The sequence below is a fragment of the Eurosta solidaginis genome, chromosome 3, assembly GCF_040869045.1.
Source record: "Eurosta solidaginis isolate ZX-2024a chromosome 3, ASM4086904v1, whole genome shotgun sequence".
Lineage (NCBI taxonomy): Eukaryota > Metazoa > Arthropoda > Insecta > Diptera > Tephritidae > Eurosta > Eurosta solidaginis.
Window position 1 is genome coordinate 162,927,336 of NC_090321.1, and position 23,440 is coordinate 162,950,775.

The 23,440-nt window shown below is 42.3% G+C and overlaps 1 protein-coding gene across 1 annotated transcript in view; it reads left to right on the plus strand.

Annotated features, from left to right (window-relative positions):
* The window catches only part of LOC137244536 (uncharacterized), a 169,775-nt gene that overhangs the window by 72,420 nt on the left and 73,915 nt on the right, over window positions 1-23,440 (plus strand). The window lies entirely within an intron of this gene.

Genomic DNA, 23,440 nt, shown 5'->3' on the forward strand with positions numbered 1-23,440 from the left:
TTCCAGGTCGATGATGAGGGCGCTGAGCATCCAATCGCGTTCGTGTCGAAAAAGCTGAATAATGCTCAACGCAATTATACAGTAACCGAGCTGGAATGTCTCGCCGCCATAGTCAGTGTGAAGCGTTTCCGACCCTATGTTGAAGGATTACCGTTTCGGATTATCACGAGCCACTCCAGTCTCAAGTGGCTGATGACGCAAAAGGACCTGAGCGCAAGGCTGGCGAGATGGTCGCTCCTGCTGCAAAGATACGATTTTAAAATGGAACATCAGAAAGGCACCCTGAATGTAGTACCCGATGCGCTTTCGCGGTTTGATGCTGATGAGTTAACTTTCACTACCACACCCGGGGAAATACTTGATTCGGACCGTCACCGAAAACGAGGAGTCGCTTCCGGATTTACGAGTGGTGGACGGTGTAATTTTCAAAAGAGTCATATTTCGTAAGTGTGTGGAAGGGGAAGAAGACTCGCTGTGGCGTTTATGGTTGCCGGAAGGGTTGACTGAGGAAGCAGTGAGATTAGCACATGACGCTAACCGGAGTTGACATGGCGGGTGGCAGGAAACCTTAGAACGTGTTAGGCAAAAGTACTTCTGGCCGCAGCAGGCTAAGGACGTCAGGGACTACGTCCAGCGTTGTGACACTTAAAATAAATAAATGTAAGGCGCGATAACCTCCGAAGAGATCTAAGGCCGAGCTTCTCTTCCAATTTGCGTCGTGCTCCTCTTGATTTTTCCCTACAAATTGGCCGGACGGGACCTACATGTTTTATGCCGACTCCGAACGGCATCTGCAAGGCAGATGAGTTTTCACTGAGAGCTTTTCATGGCAGAAATACAATCGGAGCGCTTGCCAGACACTGCCGAGGGGCGACCCCGCTTAGAAAAATTTTCTTCTAATTGAAAAATCTTATTTCTAAAATTTTGATGTTGCTTTGCCCGGGAGTTGAACCCAGGGCATACGGTGTGATAGGCGGAGCACGCTACCATCACACCACGGTGGCCGCCACTGTGTGACACTTGCAAGGCAGTAAAACCCACTAATCAACAGTCGAGACCACCTACAGGGAGTACCTTCGCATCAGAGAGGTCATTTCAGCGATTCTATTGCGATTTCCTAGCGCCGTATACGAGATCTAAGCGGCGAAATCAATTTCTTTTTATAGTACTAGACCATCTTTCAAAATACGTTTGGCTAAATCACATGCAGAGAGCCACCACTGTTAACGTTATAAATTACTTCGCTTCAGAAATTTTTCCAGCTGTAGGGGTCCCTGAATTTATTCATAGTGACAATGGTAAACAGTTTATCTCGAAGGAAATTAACCAATTTTTTGTAAATTACGGGGTGACGCATGTGAGGACGGGATTATATTCTCCTCAAGCGAACGCATCCGAACGCGTTAATAGAGAAATTGATTCGAAGATTAGAATTTTCCTGAAGGATAAACCAGACCATATAGATTGAGATAAGCATATACGCGAAATTTTATTAGTTTTGAGAAGTGATTTTCATACGGCAATTCAGTGCTCTCCATACTTTGCATTATATGGCCAAAATATGGTCCAACATGCCTCAGCGTAGAGTATTTTAGAGAAGCTCGGCAGCCTTTGGGAAGACCAAGTTACGATAGTAAGCAGAGCTGACAAGTTGACCAATATTCGTGAGCAAATTCGCAGGAATTTAGATCAGGCCAAGGATAGGGGGATAAACACCTATAACAAGCGCTCTAAGCAAGTCAACTACAAGGAAGGCCAGGAAGTTTTCCGGAAAAACTTTGCTATAAGTAACTTCAAACAGGGCATTAACGCCAAATTCCTGCCTAAATATCTTAAGTGTCGAGTACTCCGAAAAATAGGCAATGCATTGTATGATCTCGAGGACCTAAACGGGAAATTGATAGGTTGCTTCCATGCTTCGGATATTCGTCCACAAAGAACCAACAAGAACATTTTTTTTTTTGCCAAATTACAATTTTGGCGGTCGGGGACATCTCGCCCAGTATTCTCCCCGAGCAATGACTTCATAGAATGTTCACGCTTGGGTTGGACTAGCCTTTCGGAGTTTGGACGAGTTCTCCTCATCAAAATGTCTATCAGCAGGGCCTGCTACAACATCCCAATTAGTAACAACAACCAGCAGGGCCGCCTCGTATAGGCCTGCTGATACAGCCACCAAGTACGACAATAACTGCCTTTAAAACTGGGTGAGTTCGTTCTGTAATACAGAAACCACATTTTTCTTTATTTTAATTTAACCAATTACTAGTTGGGTTTGGAGTTAACAGAATAATTGTAAAAATCCTTGGGAGTTGAGTTGGACTATAAATTTGTAATGCCAGCATAAAAATAGTTAAGTTACGAAAAGCTGCATACTCAAAATTCAATAAGGTTCTGAAGTAAAATTTCGAAATTTGTTCAAAAATGTTTTAGGAGTTGGGTTACAATTCATTCACATTCCTTTTGATTGCACTGAAATTTAAGTTTAAATTTGGTTACTGAAGAAAAAAAAAAGTATCGATGGTTAAACTGTGCTGTTACTTTAGTGCGTGTAGATACCTAAACATTATTACATATATGGGTATTTAGATATTCTTTCATATAAATAAGAAAATTGTTTTATAATCCAAGAAAATCGAAAATGTTCTTCGGAGGAAAAAATTGCTGAAAGCATACTCAAAAAAATAGCTTAGAATTTTAAATGAAAATTTGTAAATTTTCTGAATATTTTTGAAAACCTGCCGAGTTTTAAAATTTTTTTTTGAAAACGTTTTCAAAATCGGCCTACACATTTTCTGTATACATTCAATCAATTGTTTAAACTAACAAACAAAAAAAAATATTTAGCAGAGAAAAAAGAAAAAATTTACTTACACATTTTATTTACGTAAATTATACAAAAACTGTTAATGAATTGTACAATGAAAGCTGTTGGCGTTTACCCGAGCAAAATTTCGAAAAAATTTAAAAATAAGAATAGTTTTTAAAAGTATTGGTATTATTTAATTCCAATATACATTTTTATTAATTTTGCACAGTTTTACACTTTCTATGGAAGAAAAACCAGAATCAGCCTTCGAAAAAGAGTTGTTAAAAAACCAATGCGAATTTTCAAAAGACTTCAGCTTTTTTTTATTTACTCCAACTAGAATAAGTTTGTAGTTCAAAATTATTGACTAAACATTTGTAAGTTTACATGAAGACTTTTAAAAACTGCGAATTCTTTCAAAATTCCTTTTCGTTATTCAAGTTTTTTTTTATTAGGTTGTAAATAAACGAGTACATAATGAATACTAAATTAAATTTGTTATTAACATGGGAATGCTGATGTCCTTAATTATTTAGAAGGCACTAGGTAATACAGGTAAGGGGCCACCGTAAATCTAAGTGCGTCGGTGGCCATGGTTTTGAGGGTGGGATATGTACCCGACGTCGCAACAACACCCGCGGCGTCCCCTATGTATATTCGGCCTTTTCCCTTGTTTGTTCCAATTTTCAGTTTTTTATTGATTTTCAGCGTTGGTAACCGGTCACCGTGGTGTGATTATAGCGTGCTCCGCCTACCACACCGTCAGTGGCGGCGCAAGACAAAAAATTTATGTGGGCGAGGTACATTTTGCGAGGCCCTATCATGGTGCAACAAAAAGGGAATTCAAAATAAAAAATCTCTTGAAATGAGACGGTTTTTATTCGTTCAGAAACAAACATACATTTTTACATACATATAACTTTTTGAAACAATAAAAAAATTAAAAAAATTTTTTTTTAAAATTAGTATGGTGAAAAAATTAAAGAAACAAACATTTTCTACTTTTGGTCTTACTGAACTCCTCAATGATTGGTTTGTAACTTAGATGCTATATCTACTTCAATAGATAAAACTGCCAAAGCCGAGAGTCTTTCTTGATCCATAGTATTTCTTAAATAATTTTAATTAGTTTCAATTTTGGAAAGCTCCTTTCAGCGGAAGCAGTACTTACAGGTATTGTTAACAATATCCTAATGACAATGTAAACATTTGGGTAAATTGTTCTCTATAATATATTGTAGCAAATGTTTCACGTCTTTAATAGAGTTGGGTAAATTTGGAATCATATTTAGTAACTCCTCATACAACTCATAAGGCTGGAAGTCACTGCTCTCACCTACTTGCAGAACACTGTGTAAATCCTGACAGTTTTTCAGTAGTTGCTCATTTGGAATTCGTTTTAACTGGTTTAAGTCATATATAAAACCAAAATCTTCAAAATGTTGTCTTAAAGACATAAATCTCGATTCCATGCTACTGATCACAGAATCAATCATGGTATTAAAAAAATTGGTTTCATACCGGCTTTCTGCAGACTTTATAGGTTGATCGCTGCCTTCATAATCAAACATCCTTTTCTTTTTGGCTACTCTTTTATTTTTAAAATCTTTGGGCAAATCGTAACTGCTTTTCTCAATAAACTGACGAGCGTCAGACAAGCATTTTTCGAATCCAGTTTGTCGATATTCTTTTATCCATTCACAAGATGTACGCAAATGTTCAAGAGTAACGCTTAAATGGACTTGTACAGATTGCCATAATTTGCTAATGGTATTGACACGAGTTAATAGCTCATACCAGATATGTAATGATACGATAAATTCCAAACTGAACATTTCGTTCAAAATGGAATCGCAATCAGTGAGTGTGTCCGATTTTTCCTTTTGGCATTTTAAGTATTCTATACATTCAACAACATCATCAAATTGCAATAATACAGCCTTCACCACCTGGATTCTGCTTTCCCACCTTGTGTCTGATAAAGGCTTCATCGTAAGCTTTAATTTATCTTTGATTATTTTCCAGCGTTTGCTGAAACTTGAAAAAAGCAAAGGAATCTTCTGAAGAAAACCAAAAAATGTTTTTGCTGCCACCGAAGAATTGGCTGCGTCGAACAACAAGAGATTCCAGCTATGACAACCTCAAGGTGTGAAAAGTGCCCTGGGATTTATATTTAGAATTCGAGTTTTAACTCCATTATATATGCCTACCATATTAGCAGCATTGTCGTATCCTTGGCCATGACAGTTTTGAATATCTAAGCCATTTTTTTCAGTATTGCATTAGCCAAATATTCTCCAGTCGTTTCGGTGACAGCAAGAAATCCGATAAAGTTTTCTTCTATGGTTCCAGTTAATGTATTACAATATCTTAAAATAACCGGCATTTGTTCAACTCTACTAGAGTCTCTAGTGCAGTCGAGTAAAATAGAATAATATTTTGCCTCTTTTATCCTACCAATCACTTCACAGGTATTATTAGTGTACAGGTGTATTTGACATTAATGTAATCAATTCATTTTGAGTATCATGGCTTAGATAGTGGTGTGTAAGTTGTTTATTATTAATGCGGTTTAAGTGTTCTTGTAACGTAGGATCATAAATAGCTATCAATTTAAATAAGTCTACAAAGTTACCAGAATTCTTAGTGTTTTCGTCAGTTTTGAGAGATTCTATGTGACCTCTAAATGCAAATTATGAGAGGCTAAGAAGTTTATGATATCAATTAATCTTAATTTCTTGAGAAAAGAAAATTGGAAAAGTGTCTATGATCATCATCTTGAGGATAATCATCAAGATGACTTAACTTCATGACGCTTAGCAGCCGCCATGGGAAACGTCCACAATCCCACGTCAAAACTGGCAAATGTTTGCTCCACTACATCACTGGCTCTACTAGCAGATGGCGAACTTATTTCAATCATGCTCTCTTGATTTCTTTTTCCGAATCTCGTCGTTCGGTATCAATATTTGGTGCATCTGGAGTAATTTCCGAATTGTCGGATACAGACACATGTTGTTGAGAAGTGGAAGCAAGCGATTCAATTGATTCAGTACTACTAGATTCAGCTCGACTGAGAAACTTCATCATACCTGAACTTAAAACATGGTTTGATACAGCTCTTTCAGATTTTTTTTCTTTTTGCTGAACCAGATTCCCATTTTCTCCCTTTATCTCTATCTCTCTTAGTACTTAAGAGTGACATGATTGATAAATTATGAAGAAAGTGCCAATATTGTACCCGTAAAATTAGGCGGACTCTAGCGCAACAAATAAAAGATATAAAACAAATAATAACCTCAATTTTCAATCACATAACGGTTTCTTACCTATCTCAACTTTTTAAACACTTGTTATAGTTTTAAAAATATGTGACGCTATTATTTATTTAAAGGAACGAACAAGACTCCGTCTGAACGCGATTTGTACTTTCATTGGAAATGGCTATGCGTCAAATTTGACAGGTAACATATCATATGCATTTGTTTTGATACACAATGCTTTTTAATAAGGGAAAGTCCCGAGCAATGCTCTTTCTCTTAAAGGGGACTCCCCGCTACAGCAGCTTAACGCCAACTAATGTTGCAAGACTAAATATAAACAAATTGTCAGAAACGGAAGAGATGAGATTTCGAAATAATTGATTTTAACAGAAATATTGATTATTACATAAACATAAATTTGTGGCGCCGAAGATTGGAATATCTTTAAGTTAAAAATTTATTTTAAGTGAGGCGTTCAGTGCAACAACGGACACAATATTAACAATTCTCAACTAATGACATTAATTTAAATTCTAAAGTTTTATACAAAGATGGTGGGAGATTTGACATTCTATAAAGTGAAAAGCAGAAAAAGTCCACACATCTCAAGTTTCTTTTCGATAATTGCCATAAAATCATCTTCGGACTAAGCAAAATTAAGATCGGTCTCTTTAAAAAATTACCAGAGGTCCTTTTTTTAGTTAAAAGTTTTAAAGGTACAATTACGCAGAAAAACGCCTGAGGGGTCAGCTAGCTTATTATAAGAACAGCCTTGTGCCGTGTTCTTAGGTATTTTTCATAATTTTCAATTACATGTTCGTTGTGGGCCGCGAGGCCCTTATCACCGCGAGGCCGTGGGCGGTGGCCCACACCGCCCACGCCTTACGCCGCCTCTGCACACCGTATGCCCTGGGTTCACACCCCGGGCAAAACGACATCAAAATTTTAGAAATAAAGTTTTTCAATTAGAAAAAAAATTTTCTAAGCGGGGTCGCCCATCGGCAGTGTTTGGCAAGCGCTCCGGTTGTATTTCTGCCATGAAAAGCTCTCAGTGAAAACTCATCTGCCTTGCAGATGCCGTTCGGAGTCGGCATAAAACATGTAGGTCCCGTCCGGCCAATTTGTAGGGAAAAGCAAGAGGAGCACGACGCAAATTGGAAGAGAAGCTCGGCCTTAGATCTCTTCGGAGGTTATCGCGCCTTACATTTTTTTTTTAACCGGCCATGTCCGGTTCGGTAAAATTTTTTTGCGGTTATTTTTTTTTTTTAATTTTAAATTTTTGAATGTTTAACGGTCTGTCCGTGGCATCCGGTTCGACCGGATGTCGTTTTAATTTGAATTTCAAGCGTTTTGAGTTGTATCTGCGCTTCTGTCAGTTCTTTTTTGAATTTGACAGCTAAGTTTTTTGAATAGGCATGATATGAATTTTTTTGTTATGGCGCAGGAACAGTAAGGTTGGCAAGGACCCCGCCCAGCCGACATGACTAGCCACTGAGCACCCCCAGATCATGCCGACTGCCTTCCTTTGCTGATCCATCAAAGATGCGATTCCATAGCACGTCCTTTCAAGAATCAAAAACTTTCATAGATCGTGTTCATCTCAAGAGCGAGTTTCAGGACTTGCCACGCTTTGCGTTGAATCCGTTTTGGCAAGACAGTTAAATTTTGATATTATTATAAAAAATTTTGCAGCGCAAAAAGCAAGAAAAGCCACTTTTTGATATGCGAACCTTCTATATTGAATAACTAAAATTTATAACCATCATTAAATTTATCAGAAATGTATTAAAATGTTACCAAATAACTAGAAAAGATTATTTGAAACAATATGTGGCTGTTAAAAGAGAATTTTACTTTTACGTTATGAATAATTTCACTCGGTCTTTCTTCGCTACACTCTTATACCAAATAAATAGCTTTTTGATGTTTTTTCTAAAACGTTATAAATGGTTCACTATTCTATTTATTTAATAATTTGTTAATTCCTTTTAAATATAGAGGAGATTCAAATGCACTTTTACAACCTCAAGATATTATTTTCTAAATATATGTAGAAGAGTTAAACTCAAATAAATGTATATAAAAGGAGCGCGTCCGCGGTTGCCGAGTGACAGTACTTGACTAGCCGATTCGTGCATTGGTTGATGGTGATGGCCCCTCGTCGGTGTTGGCGCCTTCCAGTTCGCCGCGTACGGCTGCGCGTGAGGGTGGCGCGTGCCGCCGTTTAATTTGGTAATGTAGGCGGCTTAAACATCCTGCCCGCCCTGCAGGGAGGTGCTAGTAAGCACCTTCTGCAGTTCCTGCAGGGCGCGGATGGTAGTATCTAATGCGCGACTCGTATTGCGCCGTTTGCAGGCCTTGAGGGGTGCGCGTGATCGTGCGCTTGGCCGTCTTCGCGAGTTTGGGGGTTGCCGCTGTTTTAATTGCAGGATGCTCCTTTCGGGCGCTGCAGGCGCAGGTCGGTGTCCTCTCTTTTTCCTTCTTCAGCTTGGGTTTCGGCTTGCGGGATGCTTGGGGGGTTTTCCGTGGAGGGCTTTGCGCTGCCCACGTCGACCTGTTGGCCTTTCGTGCAGGAGGGTGTGATGTGCCAGGCCGCAAATTTTGCACGACCCTCGGGAGTCGCATTCTCCCGTGGTGTGCGTGAGTGCCAGACAATTGAAGCAGTAGCCCTGTGCTCTGGCCACTGTAGCACGCTACGGTGGCCGCATCGCCTTAAAGGCCGGGCAGGTCCGCAGCGCGTGGTAGCGATGGCAGAGCCGACACCGGAGGCAGTTATCGGTCTCTGCCATGGGAGCCAGTGGGCATGCTGGTCGAGATGCCATGATGGTGTCGTCCTGAAAGTACAAGAGCAGACAGAGAAACGAGAAGTAATTTCATACAGCGGATGATAAGCGGACATTTAATACGGAAATTTTGATATACAAGGAAAGCGTATATAAGTTATAGCGCCGGGCGCGAAGAGTGCTCCATTGGATGAAAGCACAGTTTTACTAAGGGGCGCACGACAAGCCCATTTTGGGTGCGAACCTCTACAACCCGAGCATGGTTGTCAGGGCCGAGGGGAACGTTCTCGATTCGTCCCAGACGCCACTCGGTGGGTGGGAGCGAATCTTCTTTAATTACGACGAGGTCGCCTGGTTGAGGATTTCGCTGTGGCGTTTGCCATTTATAGCGCTTCTGAAGGTCCTTCAGATAATCCTCTTTCCAGCGTCGACTGAATTGGTGATGAAGCGATTTGAGTTTTTCCCATCGATTTATCCAGGAGAGGTCTTCCGCATTTGGCTCAGGAATGGCTAATAGCGGTGCACCTCGAAGGAAGTGACCCGGAGTGAGCGCTGTGAAGTCAGCTGGGTCCTGGGATAGTGAGGTTAGAGGCCTCGAATTGAGAACTGCTTCAATACGCACCAACAGCGTCGTGAATTCGTCGAATGTAAACTTGTGGATGCAGCGGTTTTTTTGAAGTGGGTTTTAAAACTTTTTACTGCGGATTCCCACAAGCCGCCCATATGAGGGGCGCTGGGTGGAATATACTGCCAGTTTATTCCCTGGGGGGCATATTTCTTCACAATGTCCGCAGAGCATTCGTTAAGAAATTTAACGAAGTCGCGTTCGAGTGCGCGCTGAGCGCCAATGAACGTTTTATCATTGTCGGTCATCATTTTTGAGAGACAATCTCGTCTGCCAACGAATCGGGCGAATGCTGATCGAAAGGCTTCAGTAGTAAGGTCCGAGCATAGCTCGAGGTGTACTGCCTTTGTGGAAAAACAGACGAATACAGCCACGTACCCTTTTATGATAGTGGTCGACTTCAGAACCGATGCTTTTATTTGGAATGGACCTGCAAAGTCTACTCCTGTTGTGGAAAAGGGGAGTGAGAAATTGCAGCGCTCAGGTGGTAGCGCTGCCATTATTTGCGTGCGGGTTTTCTGTTTGAAAAGCGTGCACGATTTGCATTGAAAAATGCATTTATTTATAAGAGGCTTTAGTTTTGGTACGTAGTACTCTTGCCTCACCATTTGGAGCATTAACCGCATTTCTGCATGAAGAAGCAGGCGGTGTAAAAACTCCAGATTCAACTGGCAGAGCCTTGAATCCGGAGGAAAGATTACTGGATGCTTCTCGTTGTATTGCATTGTAGAATGTTCCAATCTTCCACCGATACGTAGGAGTCCGTATCCATCCAGAAATGGGTCAAGAGCCAGAAGGGAACTCTTTTTGCTTATTGGCATATTGTTTTGTAAGGCGCTCTTTTCCGCCCCGAAATGGCGAGATTGTGCCATTGCCACAAGCCGCGTTTTCACATGATGCAACTCTTTGTACGTCAGATGGGGATTATGTGTTGTCGCCACCGATTTGGATTTGTTGCAGGCATTGTTCGCAAAGCAGAACACGTATGCAATCACACGGGGAGCTCGAGAGTATGAGGAGAAACGCTGAGGAATATCGTCCTCTTCCTCGAGTGCGTGATATGCTTCGACCTTGCGTTTCTCGGGTGGAGAAGCGCTACATTCTTTCGCCTTTGGCCATGCCGAAATGTGGCAAGAAAGCCATTGTGGTCCGTGCCACCAAAGTGCAGAGCCTATCAAATCATGCGGCTTGCAACCACGTGTGCCAAGATCAGCAAGGTTCTCTTGGCTAGATACATGGCGCCAGGTGCCGCTGGGAAGATATTACCGAATTTGAGAGGTACGGTTGGCCACATAAGTCTTCCAGGTCGATGGAGATTTCTCTAGCGAGGCTAGTACAATCTCAGAATCTGACCATAAGAATGTGTTGCATGCTTGTAAGTCGAGCTGTTTTCGATCATTTGAAGCCAGTTTGGCGAGTAGGACTGCACCACATAGCTCTAAGCGGGGTAAGCTTACAGTTTTTATGGGGGCAACTTTGCCTTTTGCAACCAAAAGTGAAGCTTTTATTTGGTTGCCCACATGTATACGGATGTAAATCGCTGCGCAATAAGCTTTTTCCGAGGCATCACAGAACCCGTGAATTTGGGTGTCTTGCCCTGGAACGACATTAACCCAGCGAGGGATTTCGATGTGGCAAATGGCTGGCAGATTTTCTGCGAAATCTTGCCATTTTGATAATGTTGCGGGCTTGGCGCTTTCATCTCAATCGCTGCCATCCAGCCAGATTTCTTGGAGAAGCATCTTGGCCTGGATCATTACTGGCGACAGCCATCCTGCCGGGTCAAAAAGTTTTGCAACAGAGGATAAAATTTGTCGCTTTGTGACCGCAATTTGGGTGTGTTCCGGCAGAATGGTGTATGAAAATTTGTCCGTGAGCGCGTTCCATCGAATACCAAGAGTTTTGGTGTTGGAAGTGCTCTCAAATTTTAAGAAGTTGGAGTCTAGAAGATCCTCCTTCGGAAACTGTTCTAATATGGCCGGGTGATTAGCCGTTAATTTTTTAGTATGGAACCAGCTGATTTTAGAGCGTTTATCACTTGAATGAGTGATTCAGTGGCGTTATCAATGGTATGACTTCCTGATAGGATGTCGTCGACATACGTTTGCGTCTTGAGAATTGTTGCAGCCAACGGAAATGTCGCTTTCGTGTCATCGGATAGTTGATGTAACGTACGAATAGCGAGATATGGTGCACAATTGACGCCGAATATAACCGTTTTCAGATTGAAATCGCTAACAATGGAGTTGGCCGATTTGCGAAATAGGATTAGCTGAAAATCTTTATCGTCCTCGTGTATGAGGATCTGACGGTACATTTTTTCAATGTCTCCATTGAACACATACTTATGCATACGCCACTGTAGAATTAGTAGCATGAGATCTGGTTGGAGAGTTGGACCAGTGTATAGCACGTCATTCAGGGATTTTCCTGACCCAGATTTTTTAGAGGCGTTGAAAACCACACGAACTTTGGTGGTGACCTTATCTGGTTTGACTACCGCATGATGTGGCAAATAAAATGAGAAGACCTTGCCATGCGAAGTTATTTCGCATGGGTCGGTAGATTCCATGTGAACAAGGTCGAGATATTCTTGCAACACATTGTTGTACATTGTACCTAACTCCCCCTTTTTCTGAAGCGATCGCTCCATGCTGAAAAACTGCTGCAGAGCAGCCGGGCGGGATTTGCCGAGGGAGAGTTTTTCAGGAAACTCTTCCTTGAATGGAAGTCGCACAATGTATCGACCGTTTGGTGCACGTGTCGTGGTTGTTGCGTATATCTGCTCACACGCTTGATCCTCGGGAGATATCTGTGGAGGTTGTGGAATTTCTTCCTCTTCCCAAAATTTTCTCAGTTAAGAACTGAGTGTCTCGTTTGACGCTTGGACTTGTGTCGAGAATGACACAACATTTTCAGTTATTTAACCACTGAGAATCCAACCAAAAATGGTTTGTTGCGCAAGGATGCAACCGCACACCTTTTTTATGCCTTCCAGCAGAATTTGTGGAAGTATGTCGCTGCCAATGACCATGTCAGTCTGACCTGGTATGTGGCAACTGGGATCAGCGAGCTCAAGGAGTTTGAACTGCTGCCAGATTTTGCGACTAATGGTGGATGTTGGCAAATTTTTTGTCAGTTGCGGCAACACAATGGCAATGGCCTTGGATGCAACCAGTATCAAAGGACAAAGCTTGGAGGACTTTTGTACGACTTGTCCACCCATGCCAGAGATTTCGAACTTTGAATGTTCGAATGGAAGTTTCAACCGTTTTTGAACTTTCGAGGAAATGAAAGTTCTTTCAGAGCCCTGATCAATAAGGGCTGTCAGTTGAAATAATTCCCCTTCGTGTTCGACTGCGACCATAGCAGTAGGAAGGAGAATTTGGTTATCATTAGCTGCATGCAATGATTGAACCGGTGCGTGTTTTGAACAACACGGTAGCTCCCTAGAATCGGAGCTATTCTGCGTTTGTCGAACGGGAGATGTTGACTCAGCAGTTGTGTGCTGCACGTTTGGTGCATACAACAGCGTGTGATGCCGTTGATGACATGTCGAACATGACCACTTGCTCGTGCACTCATTGATGATATCAGTGCTGCTAAGGCAGTTTGTACACAGCTTAGCTTGTTTTACGAATTGTGTCCGGTTTTGCACAGACATTCGTTTGAAACGTGGACAGAATCTAATAAGTTGCGGGGAGTTGCAACATTGGCAAGTTTCCTTTTTAGATTCTGCCACAAGGGTTTACGTCCTGCTGAAGGACCTGTTTTGCGCAGAATTTTATTGAGCGACTGGTTTTTGTTTGCTTGGTTGAAGCCTATTGACTTTTTCAAGGACTTCATATCTCGAGGTGAGAAAGTCGTTGATTTGGGACCATGAGGGTAGATCTCTTCGAGAAGAGAGAGATTGTTCCCAAAGTGACATGGTTGTTTCGGGGAGCTTTGATGAACAAATGTACACCAGTATCGGATCCCCACTGTCTGTCGTAACTCCTTGAGAGTGAAGGACGGATAGGCAGTGGTTGATTGTATTTTGCAATTTCTGAAGTTGCTCACTGTTTTCGGATGGAATAGTGGCAAGAGTCAGTAAGGATTTTATCTGGTTGTCAACCAGGATCCGCTTGTTTTCGTATCGTGACCGTAAAGCTTCCCAGGCAAGGTCAAAGTTATCATCGCTCAACGCATATTGCTTGACGATGGAGCCGGCGTTTCCTTGCGTTTTGTACCGGAGATGATACAATTTCTGAGCACGGGAGAGCCTTGGGTGGTTAATGTACACCGCTGTGAACATATCACGAAAAGCGGGCCATTCTTCATAGCCACCATAAAAGGTCTCCGTGTAGCATGCTGTGACTTTGAGGTAAATATTTTCCTCAGCCGGGGGTTGTTCCACGCGGGGTGGTGGACTCGGCGTTGCCATCATTTTGATCAACGAAAGTTGATCGGCAATCTTTGCTTTTGTCACTTCATACGTATCAAGGCAGGCGCATTGTTTGCCTTGTACTGAACTCTTGAAGTCTTCAGGGAAACTTTCGTCTGGTTTCGAAAATACCAGATCGTAAACCGATTGAAGCCGTGCCCAATAATCATCTAGTGATTTGTCCTTTATCATGAGATACGATTCAGTGTGATCCTGAATCGGTGCTTCGTTAAATTTTGCACAGTATCTCTTCAGATTGTCACTTTCCGCGATGAACTTTTGCGCGGATGGGTCAACTGATTTAGATTTCCGGCTGGGGGATGTTGACCTCTCCTTGGCCGTTTCTTCCTTTGGGCCAACTTTTGGTTTTGTCCCGGTTTCGGACGCTTCTGGGGGCTGAGAGGCATTTTATGCAAACTTTTGGGTTTTCACCAAAAAAACCGAATAAAATATTTGTCCGCTCAGAGAACGTTCGCAAAATTCGAAGATGGAAAACTCTTCGTTCCACAGAAATTTAAAAAAGGGAATTTAAATTGATGGCGGTGTTTGCGTTTTTTTTTGAAAAATAGAGCCAAGCACGGACAACGGGACGTTCCTTAAATGATTTAAATCCGCGAAATTCGGAATTTAGTAGGATGTATATTGTTTTGTAAAAACAAAAAGTATAAAATTAAAAAAAAAAAAAACAAGTAAGGAAGGCTAAGTTCGGGTGTAACCGAACATTACATACTCAGCTGAGAGCTATGGAGACAAAGTAAGGGAAAATCACCATGTTGTAAAAAGAACCTAGGGTAACCCTGGAATGTGTTTGTATGACATGTGTATCAAATGAAAGGTATTAAAGAGTATTTTAAAAGGAAGTGGCCCATAGTTCTATAGATGGACGCCATTTAGGGATATCGCCATAAAGGTTGACCAGGCCTGACTCTAGAATTTGTTTGTACGATATGGGTATCAAATGAAATGTGTTAATGATAATTTTAAAAGGGAGTGGGCCTAAGTTCTATAGGTGGACGCCTTTTCGAGATATCGCCATAAAGGTGGACCAGGGGTGGCTCTAGAATTTGTTTGTACGATATGGGTATCAAATGAAAGGTGTTAATGAGTATTTTAAAAGGGAGTGGGCCTTAGTTCTATGGGTGGACGCCTTTTCGGGATATCGCCATAAACGTGGACCAGGGTTGACTCTAGAATGCGTTTGTACAATATGGGTATCAAATGAAAGGTGTTAATGAGTATTTTAAAAGGGCGTGGGCGTTAGTTCTATAGGTGGACGCCTTTTCGAGATATCGCCATAAAGGTGGACCAGGGGTGACTCTATAATTTGTTTGTACAACATGGGTATCAAATGAAAGGTGTTAATGAGTATTTTAAAAGGGCGTGGGCCTTAGTTCTATAGGTGGGTCGCCTTTTCAAGATATCGCCATAAAGGTGGACCAGGGGTGACTCTAGAATTTGTTTGTACGATATGGGTATCAAATGAAAGGTGTTAATGAGTATTTTAAAAGGGAGTGGGCCTTAGTTCTATAGGTGGATGCCTTTTCGAGATATCGCCATAAAGGTGAGCCAGGGGTGACTCTAGAATTTTTTTGTACGATATGGGTATCAAATGAAAGGTGTTAATGAGTATTTGAAAAAAAAGTGGGCCTTAGTTCTATATGTGGACGCCTTTTCGAGATATCGCCATAAACGTGGACCAGGGGTGACTCTAGAATGTGTTTGTACGATATGGGTATCAAATTAAAGGTATTAATGAGGGTTTTAAAAGGGAGTGGCCCTTAGTTGTATATGTGAAGGCGTTTTTGAGATATCGACCAAATTGTGGACCAGGGTGATCCAGAACATCATCTGTCGGGTACCGCTAATTTATTTATATATGTAATACCACGAACAGTATTCCTTCCAAGATTACAAGGGCTTTTGATTTCGCCCTGCAAAACTTTTTCATTTTCTTCTACTTAATATGGTAGGTGTCACACCCATTTTACCAAGTTTTTTTCTAAAGTTATATTTTGCGTCAATAGACCAATACAATTACCATGTTTCATCCCTTTTTTCGTATTTGGTATATAATTATGGCATTTTTTTATTTTTCGTAATTTTCGATATCGAAAAAGTGGGCGTAGTCATAGTCGGATTTCGGCCATTTTTTACACCAATACAAAGTGAGTTCAGATAAGTACGTGAACTGAGTTTAGTAAAGATATATCGATTTTTGCTCAAGTTATCGTGTTAACGGCCGAGCGGAAGGACAGACGGTCGACTGTGTATAAAAACTGGGCGTGGCTTCAACCGATTTCGCCCTTTTTACAGAAAACAGTTATCGTCCTAGAATCTAAGCCTCTACCAAATTTCACAAGGATTGGTAAATTTTTGTTCGACTTATGGCAGACAAATTAAATGAAAAAGGGCGGGGCCACGCCCATTTTCAAAATTTCTTTTATTTTTGTATTTTGTTGCAACATATCATTACTGGAGTTGAATGTTGACATAATTTACTTATATACTGTAAAGATATTAACTTTTCTTTTAAAATTTGAATTAAAAAATTTTTTTTTTAAAAAGTGGGCGTGGTCGTTCTCTGATTTTGCTATTTTTTATTAAGCAGACATATAGTAATAAGAGTAACGTTCCTGCCGAATTTCATCATGATATCTTCAACGAATGCCAAATTACAGCTTGCAAAACTTCTAAATTACCTTCTTTTAAAAGTGGGCGGTGCCACGCCCATTGTCCAAAATTTTACTAGTTTTCCATTCTGCGTCATAAGCTCAACTCACCTACCAAGCTTCATCGCTTAATCCGAATTTGGTAATGAATTATCGCACTTTTTTGATTTTTCGAAATTTTCGATATCGAAAAAGTGGGCGTGGTTATTGTCTGATATCGTTCATTTTAAATAGCGATCTGAGATGAGTGCCCAGAAACCTACATACCAAATTTCATCAAGATAACTCAAAATTTACTCAAGTTATTGTGTTAACGGACAGGCGGACGGACGGACATGGCTCAATCGAATTTTTTTTCGATACTGATGATTTTGATATATGGAAGTCTATATCTATCTCCATTCCTTTATACCTGTACAACCAACCGTTATCCAATCAAAGTTAATATACTCTGTGAGCTCTGCTCAACTGAGTATAATAACAAACACTTTTCACTAATATATACGTGTAAATATACGTGTGGAAATAAACGTGTATTTGTAAATTACTGGTATATATAGGTATGTATATATTAGAAAATAATAATACTTCGAGGTTTGTAGGGATATTTTATGAAAAGTTACTATAAATAAAAAAAAAAAAATAAATGTAAGGCGCGATAACCTCCGAAGAGATCTAAGGCCGAGCTTCTCTTCCAATTTGCGTCGTGCTCCTCTTGATTTTCCCTAGAAATTGGCCGGACGGGACCTACATGTTTTATGCCGACTCCGAACGGCATCTGCAAAGCAGATGAGTTTTCACTGAGAGCTTTTCATGGCAGAAATACACCCGGAGTGCTTGCCAAACACTGCCGAGGGGCGACCCCGCTTAGAAAAATTTTCTTCTAATTGAAGAATCTTATTTCTAAAATTTTGATGTTGCTTTGCCCGGGAGTTGAACCCAGGGCATACGGTGTGATAGGCGGAGCACGCTACCCATCACACCACGGTGGCCGCCAAAGTTCCTATAGGGACGAAAATATCTAAAACTTGGTTTTGTACGCCAGAATAAGTACAAATGTACGTGCGCAATATACAAACGTGTGCACACTCAATTAACATGTATTCTTATTCTCTTTAGTTTAGTAGTCACTGAGCATATGGCGCAGCAACATCGATTGTGTGCGTCACTCGCAATGTTGACGAATGTTATTAGCAAGCAACAAGCAAAGATCGTTTGTTAATTTTTTCAGTGCGCACAAGCGAAAAATATTTAATGTTGACCAACCCTTTTGCGCAAATAAAATCTATTTAATTGTATAAACCTTTTGCTTCCCATGGTGCGCATTAAAAATATAATAACAAACGATCTTGTCTTGTTGCTTGCTAATAAGCGAATGAACTAAGCCAGGCATCGGCGTTTCATACATCTTAAGATGGTAAGCAGCTCACACAGATAGCCTGCGCTCTTTGTTTAGTGAATGGTTCAGTCTGCAATGAGCAGTTGGCGTGTCAACCATTGTTTACTATATAGTTTGGCAGCTTAAGTAGAGGTTATGTTGCGAATAGAGTGGAAGGCAGTGGACTAGGCAGTCGAATGTCATATAATGAAGGAATGGTGTTCGGAGATTTTTCAAAGTTAAAAAAAAAAAAATGATAAAAGCTTTAATATAAATAAAACTATTGTTTTAATAACAACAAAAACGCCATATATATTCTGTATACATAAATTTGTAAGGATTATCTCACCTTAAAATTTGAATTAAGTAACCTAAAGGTTTTTTTTGAAACTGAGTCGAGAACTGTGCGTGTGAATGTGCGAATTTTCACCGATCAGCTGTTAGTTGCGCTACTTGGTAAAATTTACAATGGTGTCAACATCGAGTGTTGGTATCGCTAGTTGCGCAGCGAAAAATGTGTGCACGTATTTACGTAAATACATTTTATTAATATGAATTAATTTAACTAATTTAATATGAAAAAATGCAACTCTCCTCAAAAAGTTTTAATTTTTTTGTTGCATTCAACTTATTTAAGTTTTTATGCGAACTTTCAAAATGTCGTTTGATGTTATTTACATAAAAATAAAAAAAAAAAAATTTACATACGTCGCTGAAAATGTTTTGTAGCATAAACCCCATTGAATTTGCCCAAAGGCGTTGTTCAACATAAAATATTCGCTTGCCATTGTGCGCATCAATAATTTATTATTTATTGCGTGCTTAGCCGTTGCAGTTTTACAAGCGAATGATCAGTGAATCAATTGGTTCGTACGATCAAAGCGCTCTCACTAGTACATCCACACAACATTTTTGCCGACACTTGACTTGGAAGAAGTTGAACTGTATCGACAAGTTCAACGCGCTGTGCGAACAACGGGGTAAACTCAGCGCTGTAGAAGAAATTTTTGCTGATGTTGTTCTTGCACAGTGGGTTTGAGTAGGCAAGTAAACTGCAATTTTTTTTGTTGGTTAAATACCACTAGAAATCCCTCACTAGGGTAGGCACCTTGTCGTTGGTGTGAGGGCTTAGCCGAACTCCATAGCGCCCGATTATGAGGCGGAGCTGTTTAGGACTGACATTGACATCTACGTCGTTTCGCCTCATACGAGGGCGGCGGGATGTCGGTGACCAAGAACTGCCAACCCCCTAATCCAGGGTGTTAGGCGGACCGTGCCTATTGGACGATTTGCAGCCAGGGGATAAATTCGGCTGTATTCGAACGGAGCCTTCCCGATACCAGGCCACATCGGGAAGTATTAATGGCCTTACCACAGTAAGGGGCGCTGCTGTGGCGTACGGTTCTGTCCCCGTATATAATACTGGACCGCTGAGCCCGCCTTGTCGGGCAGGTGGTCGTACGACCAAGATGAACGACTCATTACCTGACTGTAATAAGGACGATGTAAAGAAGAGGACTGAGTCGTAATCCAAGGACGAAAAATACGAATTAAGCAATGCGTCGGACTCGGAGAGCGAGAGTAGTGCTGATTCAATGAACTCCGTGTTTGAGAAGCACACAAATGAAAACGGAGTAGAAGAGCGGAGAAGGGTACGGAGCAGAGGAAGTAAAAGAGCTCTCTTGCAGTACCGTGCAGCGCTAAGAATTGTACAACGCTTGGGAGCAGTAGTCGACCCAACAGAAATGGAGATCGAGCGCTTGGAATGGGCCCATGAAGCGGTAGAAGTAGGTCGAAGGCAGTTCAAAAGGTTTGCTGCCAGAAACCCTCGGTTCTGCAACCGGTACGAGGAGGAAGAAGCGTCGAATGGCAGAATGAAGAGGCAACGTTCGGCGGAAGGCGACAAGCCTGCTTTCAAGAGGCAGAAAGGACCCAGTCCTAGAGCCGCGAGGGAGGGCAGTCGCATAGACAAGACAAGAAGCCCAAAGCTGTAAGACAGATGGGCTCCAATAGCGAGGTAGCAACCACCTCGAAAGCCGCGAGTCAGAGGGAAGTTCCAATTAAGGAAGTAGGAGATAAGCCAAAGGGAGATAACGATAAGACTCCGGCTTTCTCGGAGGCGCTAAAGGGAGTTAACGCTAAGACTCCGGCTTTCTCGGAGGTGCCAAAGGGAGATAACACTAAGACTCCTGCTTTTCCCAAGAAGATGAGTGATGTGGCAAAGCAGTCACTGACTGTGGCGCTGGTTGATCGTAGCAGTCCTTTCGGACAAATGACTACTGAAAGGTGGAGATCTGTGGAAAGGGAGCTTATTAGCTTAATGCTTAAGATGATGCGGGAACAACCAAGTAAGCCCCTTCCAACCTTTGATTCGGGGGGATGGTATAATGGTGTGAAGATGATAGCCTGCGACAACATCGCGAGCTTGCGGTGGCTGGAGGAAGTGGTTGCAAACCTCCAAAGGCAAGGCACGCACGCGCGGTTTGAGATGGTGGATAAAGCGCAAATCCCCACGGTACCAAAAGTTAAGGTATGGACACCATGCGTGATGATTTACATGCGACTCAGGAAAAGAAGTCCCGAGGATAAAAACCCTAACACGCTAGAGGTGGGCGAAGTCGAAAAGGACCTCAAAAGCCTAAGGGAAAAAATACAGGTGGAGGTTCCCGACGTCACCACGAACGTGCTAGAAGAGGACCAACCGCTAAATGGTGCTGTGACTCGCACAGAGGAACACCCTGCACAACAGTCACGAGAGGCTGAAGGGGGCCTCGAATACTCTAAACCAAAAGGGAAAGGGGAGGACGACGACGTCAAGACGAAGGTGCTGGAGGGGGACAAACAGCCCAATGGTGCTGCGAGTCCTACAGATAAACCTCCAACACAGTAAAGTGGCGTCGAGCGAACTCCCCCTAACCCTTGAGGAGGGTTCGTTTGACGTGGCGCTGATCCAGGAGCCGTGGCTCTCATCGGGAGGAAAGGTTTCTGGACTTAGCGCGCGCGGGTTTGGCGTTTACTACGCGCAAACGGAAGGACGGGTGCGAGCTGTAGTAAGGGTAAGGAAACAGCTGCATTCATATATGCTGCCTAATTACACCACTGAGGATCTCGTAGCGGTGGCCGTTGAGCAAAATAATAAGCAGGCATTTATCCTGGCGTCCTGCTACATGGCCCATGCTGCGGAGGTCCCACCGATGGAGTGCAAAAGGCTAGTACAGGAGGAAGGGCGCAAAGGACGGTTGGTCATAGGCGCAGATGCAAATGCGCACCACAATGCGTGGGGAAGAGCAGATACGAACGAGAGAGGCGAATCTCTGTTTTGTTACATCCTGCAAACCAATTTGCAGATAGCCAACAGGGGAAATGTCCCTACATACATTGGTCCAACATCCAGCAATATTCTGGATATTAAATTGAGCTCCGAGCGTGATATATCAAGGTATGATTGGATGGTTCTTGATAGACCATCCTTCTCCGACCATGCGTATATCAGCTTCAACATCCCCCTAAAGAGGGTAGAGAAGGGAGGAACCTTTAGAAACCCTAGGTCAACAAACTGGAATAAATTCCAGAAACAGGTAGAAGCGAAACTGGGACAACCCAAAGAGGTTGCCAATGTGGAAGAACTGGAGGAGTCAAATGAATTCCTAACAAGGACGCTTATGACTGCGTATAACAAAGCTTGCCCTCTAAGAAGATTCAGAGGAAAAGCAAAGCCGCCATAGTGGAGCAATGAGCTGAGTCTTCTAAGGAGACAGGTAAAAGAAATGTTTAAGCTCGCAAAGACCGCGGAAAGCGAAGCGTGTCGGGACGAGTACAGGGATCTACTGAGGATCTACAAGCGCGAAATTACCAGGGCGAAGAGAAACTCATGGAAAAGTTTCTGTACGGACATAGAGTGCTCCAGCGAAACAGCACGGTTGAAAAAAGTCCTAGCAAAGGGAAACATAGTCCAGGGACTAATAAAAAAGAGAACGGGGAATGGTCACGTAATAGTGAGGAATCCCTTGAGGTGCTTCTCGATACACATTTCCCATCGGGAGACGGTTTAGAGGAACCAGCAGACATCACTCACACTTCGATCACGGAGCTAGTAGTGCCGGGCTTGGTGACCGATACCAAGATCGAGTGGGCAGTGAAGACGTTTTCTAAGTTTAAATCGCCGGGCCCAGATGGTATATTCCCGGCAATGCTACAAGTCTCAAGTAGGGCGGTCGTGGAATGGCTTAAAATAATATTCGATGGGTGCATACGACTGAATCATGTACCGCACTCTTGGAGAACTGCTCGCGTAGCTTTTCTACCAAAGACGGGGAAGATCGGTCACATGTATTCCAAAGACTATAGACCCATTAGCTTAACATCATTTCTGCTCAAAACCTTTGAGAGGCTGATAGATGTGTACATAAAGTCCAACGTGGATGAAAAGCTGCTCTCCACAATACAGCATTCGTACACCAAAGGCAAGTCGGTATACACCGGATTGCATAGGGTGGTAATAAGCATAGAGAAATCCCTGGAATATAAGGAGTATGCTCTAGTAGTATGCTCTTGGACATTGCCGGGGCTTTCAATAATGTTGCAAAATGGGCGATTATGGATGGCCTTAATTACATTAAAGTACATCCTGCCTTAATCAGATGGATCGGTTGCATGTTAAATTGCAGAAAGATTACATCACAATGGGGATTGTACGAGGCCACGAAATCAATGGACAGGGGCACGCCGCAGGGAGGGGTGCTATCACCTCTGCTGTGGACGCTGGTCATCAACCAACTGCTCAGGCAATTCGATGAGGGACCCGTAAAACTTACGGATTACGCAGATGACGTTGCAATTGTCATAAGTGGAAAGTGCCTTCCAACGATTAGTTCTTTGATGGATCGGGCGCTTCGCGATATTCATACCTGGGCATCTAACGTCGGGTTGAAAGTCAATGCGGAGGAGACGGATATGGTCTTGTTTACAAAGAGGTACAAGGTCCCAAATTGGACCAGGCCTAAGTTAGGTGGGGTGACCTTACAGGAAAAGCCTTGCACAAAATATTTAGGAATCATCCTAGACAGTAAGCTGTCATGGAAGCTCAACGTGGAGGAGAGGGTCAAAAAGGCCTCAACGGCACTCTATGCATGTTAAAGAATGCTGGGGTGTACGTGGGGTCTATCGACCTCTCTTTCTCATTGGGTTTTTACAGCGATTGTAAGCCCTATTCTATACTATGGAGTTCTTGTTTGGTGGAAAGCCACACAAAAAGCAACATACCTCAAAAAATTAAAGGGGGTCTGCAGACTATCGATGCTTAGCATTACGGGAGCCCTGAAAACAACTCCGACGGCTGCACTGTATGCCATTTTGCACATCCCACCTGTAGACCTGGTAGCAAAGAACAAAGCGTTAATGACCGCAACCAGGCTGGGCGCTTCGGGGCAGCTTGAGCGCCGACCATATGGCCATAGTAGTATAGCGTCATCAATCACAAGACGAACAGAC